This window comes from Sinocyclocheilus rhinocerous, unplaced genomic scaffold (genome assembly GCF_001515625.1).
Source record: "Sinocyclocheilus rhinocerous isolate Xijiao unplaced genomic scaffold, SAMN03320098_v1.1 scaffold1223, whole genome shotgun sequence".
NCBI classification, from domain to species: Eukaryota; Metazoa; Chordata; class Actinopteri; order Cypriniformes; family Cyprinidae; genus Sinocyclocheilus; species Sinocyclocheilus rhinocerous.
The window spans coordinates 640,257-646,467 of record NW_015641045.1 but is presented as its reverse complement, the minus strand read 5'-3'; the positions used below and the strand labels follow the sequence as shown (position 1 = coordinate 646,467).

At 40.5% G+C, this 6,211-nt stretch overlaps 1 long non-coding RNA gene across 1 annotated transcript; it reads left to right on the top strand.

Moving 5' to 3' along the window:
• The first annotated feature begins 2,728 nt into the window (after positions 1-2,728).
• On the top strand, positions 2,729-3,891 carry LOC107754428 (uncharacterized). The gene is made up of 3 exons (XR_001641586.1): positions 2,729-2,886; positions 3,129-3,170; positions 3,831-3,891. It is a non-coding gene; the product is annotated as an uncharacterized LOC107754428 (long non-coding RNA).
• The last annotated feature ends 2,320 nt before the right edge of the window (positions 3,892-6,211 follow it).

Below are 6,211 nucleotides of genomic sequence, written 5' to 3'. Positions count from 1 at the left end.
GTTTGATAAAAGTCCTGGTCTGAAGACATCTACATGCCAACATTCAGTTATAATCATAGCGCCACCAGCTGGCAGCAGGAAGTTTGCCACATATAAATGACTTTGATATATTCCTCCTATATTTACCACTTTAAATGCATATTGCCCACCGTTTGCTGTTTTCCTAAAGCCACCGGGTGGTGGTGAGCCCGTGTGCGAGGGCCCTTTCATCGCTGCTTGCAGCTTTAATTTGGACTTTGTTTTCCTTTTGCACCGTTTGCCTTGTGTTGATTATAGGTGTGCCTAGTTAATTATCCTTGTTTGGTCTGAGTACTTAAGTTCCTGTATGTTCACTTTGAGTTTGTCTTGCCTTAAGTCTACATGTCTTGAATGTTTGTGTACATTGTGTTTGGATTTACCCTTGTTGGATTAAAGACTTATGATATATAACTTTTCATCTTCATTGTGCGCTCTTTAACACAGCGTAGCCGTTACTGGTAGAGTCTGAGTGAGAAGCATTTAGGTTCACTTGTGAAGAACTGTTTTTAAAGTTTTGGAATGTGTCTTTGAATATTTATCTGTGACATTTGAATTGCTGCTTGTGCAAAACTTGGGTCGGGATGATTTTACCAAGTATAGGACACATTTCTGCACAAGATATTGGTATATTACCATTATTCAAGTTCCTTGTTTCTTTTCTTTCTTTCTTTCATTCTTTATTTCTTGCTTTTAGTCGTAAATATGAATCTTTGCTGGTTATAATTTACATTTGCTTTTAGTCATTTAGCAGATGCTTTTATCCAAAGCGACTTACAAATGAGGACAATGGAAGCAATCAAAATCAACAAAAGAGCAATGATATGCAAGTGCTGTGACAAGTCTCAGTTAGCTCAACATAGTACACGTAGCAAGTTTTAATTATATAATAAATAAAAAGAAAACAGATAGAATAGAAAAAGAATAGAGCAAGCTAGTGTTAAGAGGCCTTTTTGCTTTTGTTAATTGTATAATAAATAAAAAGAAAAGGAATAGATAGAATAGAAAAAAGAATAGAGAAGCTAGTGTTAGTTTTTTTTTTAAGAAAACAAGCAGTTAGTAAATGAATAGAGTGCAAGTCTAAAAGGGGCAAGTTTTTTAAAAAGCTGTTTTAAGAATAGAATTAGAATAGAGATTGCTAGAGTTAGAGGGTCACATAAAGATGGAACAGATGTATTTTTAGCCGATTCTTCAAGGCTAAAGATTCAGCTGCTCGGATTGAGTTGGGCAGGTTATTCCAGGAAAATTTTATTTAAGCATTAATTTAAGGAAAGTCAAAGGATCTGGAAATGAAGAAACAACCATCTGCAGGTAAATTTGAAAAAAAAAGCAAAAAACAAAACAAAAAGCAAGATGCAGTAGGATAATAACAAAGTAAGGATGCAAAACAGGAAATGGGAAAATTACAGAATGACCATATAGACTAGAAATTAATAATAAAAAAAAAAGAAGCAGGAATACAGAGTACTGAATATTGTGCAGAAGGCCCAGAGGGGATTCATCAGTTGCGCAAAATCACCTGCATTGTACTAAAAATTGTGCAAAATAGGCAGATGCATATACTTTGAATAGATGCGAATGAAAGTAAAGAGATCTGGTCAGGGTATTGTTACGTTGTCATACGTTTAATTAAATAGCCAATAAATAGATCTATGAATGTATTAGCTGGTAGATGGATGCATGAATGAAAGCCAGATATATGAGCCATAATGTGTGTGTGTGCATGTGTTTGTTTGTTTGTCTATTTATTTTTACCTCACACAATGTATGGTACTTGTCTGCAAATCACGCGTTTTCAAAGTCATACGTTTAATTAAATAGCCAATAAATAGATCTATGAATGTATTAGCTGGTAGATGGATGCATGAATGAAAGCCAGATATATGAGTAGTAATAGTAAACAACACTGCATGAAATAAGCCATAATGTGTGTGTGTGCGTGTGTTTGTTTGTTTGTCTATTTATTTTTACCTCACACAATGTATGGTACTTGTCTGCAAATCACGCGTTTTCAACAACTGGATCTGTGGGTGGTGCGACTGTCCCAGAACAACACACTTAATTTTCATTCACAGCAGTAGTGAGGACAATTACAGGTACTATTATTTATATAATGATAGCCTATTATAAGACTTGCAAATTTCTTCCCTTTTTTGTGATGCCAATCCAAGCAGGCTGGACCTGGCCCTGGCCCTGGGTGACTTGCTCATTACAGTTTTCTTTCCTCCTTTTCAAGCAAACTTTGCAGGGAGTCCCAGGAACATGCTTTTTTATCTCTCTGAATTGTCTTCATAAAATCTTCTGTTACTGTCCAGGAGATGGCGCTGTTGATCTGTGCATGGCTGTCTCAACGCGGTGATGGAGGTGGAAATACCAGACAAACTGGCTTTAGATTTCCGGCTTTACTTCATTGCAGCACTTCTTAAAAAGGACAGATGACACATTTTGGACAGATGACCAACAGTTCTAGTGCATTATTGTGCATGCATGATTTTCTAGTGTAATCAATTTGCTTTCTGGAAGTTTAACATCGTTTGTGTGTGACTTGCAGGAATGCATTTTTAGAGGAAAGCATGGCTGGTGTTGTTTCAGACAGGTGAGCAATTACTCAGAACATATGCACGCCTCCTCTGCGTCACTACGGTGACCCAAAAGCCCACAAAACCCATGGCAGCGATCACTAACGGACCCTATTAACCAGTCATCACGCACCTGCAGCTGGGCACGCTAAATATAATTAGACCGTTCTGCATACTGTGACAACTTCTGCTGAAACCCATCCCTAAAACCCGCTCATTATATGTGTGTGGCATCCTTTGGGTACGGCAAAGCACTGGTCTAATTGTCACATCAATTTACACCGTTTTCAAGGTAATGCGAACGTTAACAGAAGGACAAGTAAAATGTTAAGAAGCAATGCTTCAGCTGGTGTGTCAGCTACAATGAAAAACACAGTAGTTGAGCACATTTCGCGAACATGCCCATTCCACTAGTCTTTTGTGCACACGATGTGCTATATAACCATTATTCAAGTTCCTTATTTCTTTTCTTTCTAACTTTAATTTTTGCTTTTAGTGGTAAATATGAATCTTTGTATATTATGTTTTTTGAAGGAAAGTCAGAGGATCTGGAAATGAAGAAACAACCATCTGCAGGTAAATTTGAGAAAAAGATGCAAATAAAGTAAGGATACAAAACAGGAAATGGATAAGTTGGAAGAACAATATAGACTAGAAATGAATAATAATAATAACAAAAAAACGCAGGAAGACAGAGAACTGTAGCTACAGTATATCGTGCAAAAGGTCCTGTGGGGATTCATCAGTTGTGCAAAATCACCTGCATTGTGCAAAAGATTTGTGCAAAATAAGCACAAAATTTACTTAAATAGCCAATTAATAGATCTATGAATGTATTAGCTGGTAGATAGATGCATGAATGAAAGGCAGATAGTAGTGGTAGTAGTACTGCTGCGTAAATGTGTATTTTTCACCACAGATTTATTCTGCAGGGGATTAGTTTAGGAGGCCACTGCCAAGCCCAAAATCTCATGCCATGCTTTGTGTTTGGTCTGTAAACACACTTTTGCTGTTGTCTGTCGATGCCTTTGCTCATGTTAGTTTGAATAATTGATGAATCTTAAAGTGATTGTATGGCAACTGGGGTGCTGATGAAGGAGCAGCGAGAGGAAGGGACCTTTGTGTATTTCCTGCATCTCATGGGGCTGCGCTGAGATTCGCTGCTTACTCAGTAGTGAAACCTTCATATCCAAGTGTTTTGTGCTGACAAAGGGCAAATGGGATTCTATTTTACAGCAAACGATGCAAGATTGCACTATTGCGCATCAAAAGAGCGCCAGGCTGAAAAAAAAACCCGGTGGGTTTCCTTGTCGTCAACCGCTTTTGAATGAATCACAAGTTTCATGTTGGTGATACATGTCCTTTTGCAGTTTTTCTTATCGTACTGTATTTCTGATGCAGACATTCAAATCTCAACTGAAGAGGAAACTGGCTGTCTAATTGATCGGTGCCATTAGTTAACGCTTTAATTAAATGAAGCAATACAATGAGCAATACATTTGTACAGTATGTAATATTCTTGTTTAACATTAGGTAAGAAAAAACTAATGTTCATTGGTAGTTCATGTCAGCCCATGTCCATTAGATAATGTTAATAGAAAACTTTCTATTTTAACAATGTATTAGGAAATGCTAAAATGATCAACTAAGATTAATAAATGCTTTAGAAGTCTTTTTCATTGTTCATGTGAACTAATGTTAATAAATGGAAACTTATTGCAAAGTGTTAGCACTGGTATTAGCGTTAGTCTCATGAAGAATACATTTAACGTCACTTTTTCAGAAGATGACTATTCTGAATCTATTAACGGAGCTAACCAGTTAACCATCTGTTATTTTTTTGTGTGTAACTATTTTTCTCAACACTCTCTTCACACTGTCTAGTTTGCAGGTCTGCCGTGGTCTTTATTTTACTCTTGGCAGATTCGCTGTTGTGTTAAACATACAACGTTTCCTTGATATATTTGTTAATTTACACAAGAATAAGGTCTAGAATGGTCAAATATACCAAAGAAGTCAAAGTTCCCCAATGTAAGTCAATACCTAATAGTAATATAGATGCTTTTTAAGCCTTCCTAATTAGGTCCCGTGGGTATTGAGATCTTCTCCTAACACCGTGCCATTGCTTAAGCTGGCTTTAGCATCAGAACTGATACCCCCCGACCGCGCATCGACACAGTATACGAAAGGCTTCCGACGTGTATAGGTGTGAAAGAGGTCCGGTTATTAGATGTAAAAATGTGCCGACAGGAAATCGATGTACTCCCCTGCCGATACACGGTCCGCCATCACTCCAGCTGCCTCGCACGCAGCCGGCCGAGCCCACATCGCTCCTGACACTCCTCACACCAGCACTGTGGCAGATGGCGACTGGGAGCAGAGGGGGAATACTGCTGCCGAACACAAGCAGCCAAGGGCTGGTCGAGCCAGGCCTCCCCCACCCGTTCTCCCTTGGGTCAGGTTCTGAGAAGACCCTCCACCATCCCCTGATCCAGGATTCTGGCCACTACAGATGGGCTTTTATACTGTATATGGACCGCAGTATTCAGTCGAGTCGGGAGGGAATGCGATGCCCAAATCTATGCTAATAGTGTTTACTGACAATTGCTGATTTTGGCAGCTCGGAGATCCGTAACCGTCTGCGTTATGAATTCTAGTGTGCGTGTTGTGTGATTCAACGGGAATCGATATCCTTCCACCTCGCTCTCCCTCCAAGCAGTCAGGCTGCTTTGTGAACTTTGACAGCTCTTGAAAACTCCTGCAAATGATTATCAATGGCTGCGTATTAGCAGGAGACTCAAACAAGGGGGTGAGTGAAGTGCAATAACATAATATCGGGTTGAGAGGCAGGTCAAGGTGGACTAGGGCGCTAACCTCAGCAGTTTACGAGAAGGAAATTCTTCAAGGGGTGTAAAATTGAGATGCCCGCTCGCTCTAGGGCTAACAAACAAGCAGTCATCGGATGCGATGCAGATGGCACACAGCCTCCCACTGCTTTGTGTTTCCATTTCGCGTTTCATCGATGTAATGCATCGGGCGACGGAAAGGTAATGACCCTCAGCCGGCCGAGCCCACATCGCTCCTGACACTCCTCACACCAGCACCGTGGCAGATGGCGACTGGGAGCAGAGGGGGAATACTGCTGCCGAACACAACCAGCCAGGGGCTGGTCGAGCCAGGCCTCCCCACACCCGTTCTCCCTTGGGTCGGCTTCTGAGAAGACCCTCCACCATCCCCTGATCCAGGATTTAGGCCACTACAGATGGGCTTTTATACTGTATATGGACCGCAGTATTCAGTCAAGCAGGGAGGGAATGCGATGCCCAAATCTATGCTAATAGTGTTTACTGACAATTGCTGATTTTGGCAGCTCGGAGATCCGTAACCGTCTGCGTTATGAATTCTAGTGTGCGTGTTGTGTGATTCAACGGGAATCGATATCCTTCCACCTCGCTCTCCCTCCAAGCAGTCAGGCTGCTTTGTGAACTTTGACAGCTCTTGAAAACTCCTGCAAATGATTATCAATGGCTGCGTATTAGCAGGAGACTCAAACAAGGGGGTGAGTGAAGTGCAATAACATAATATCGGGTTGAGAGGCAGGTCAAGGTGGACTAGGG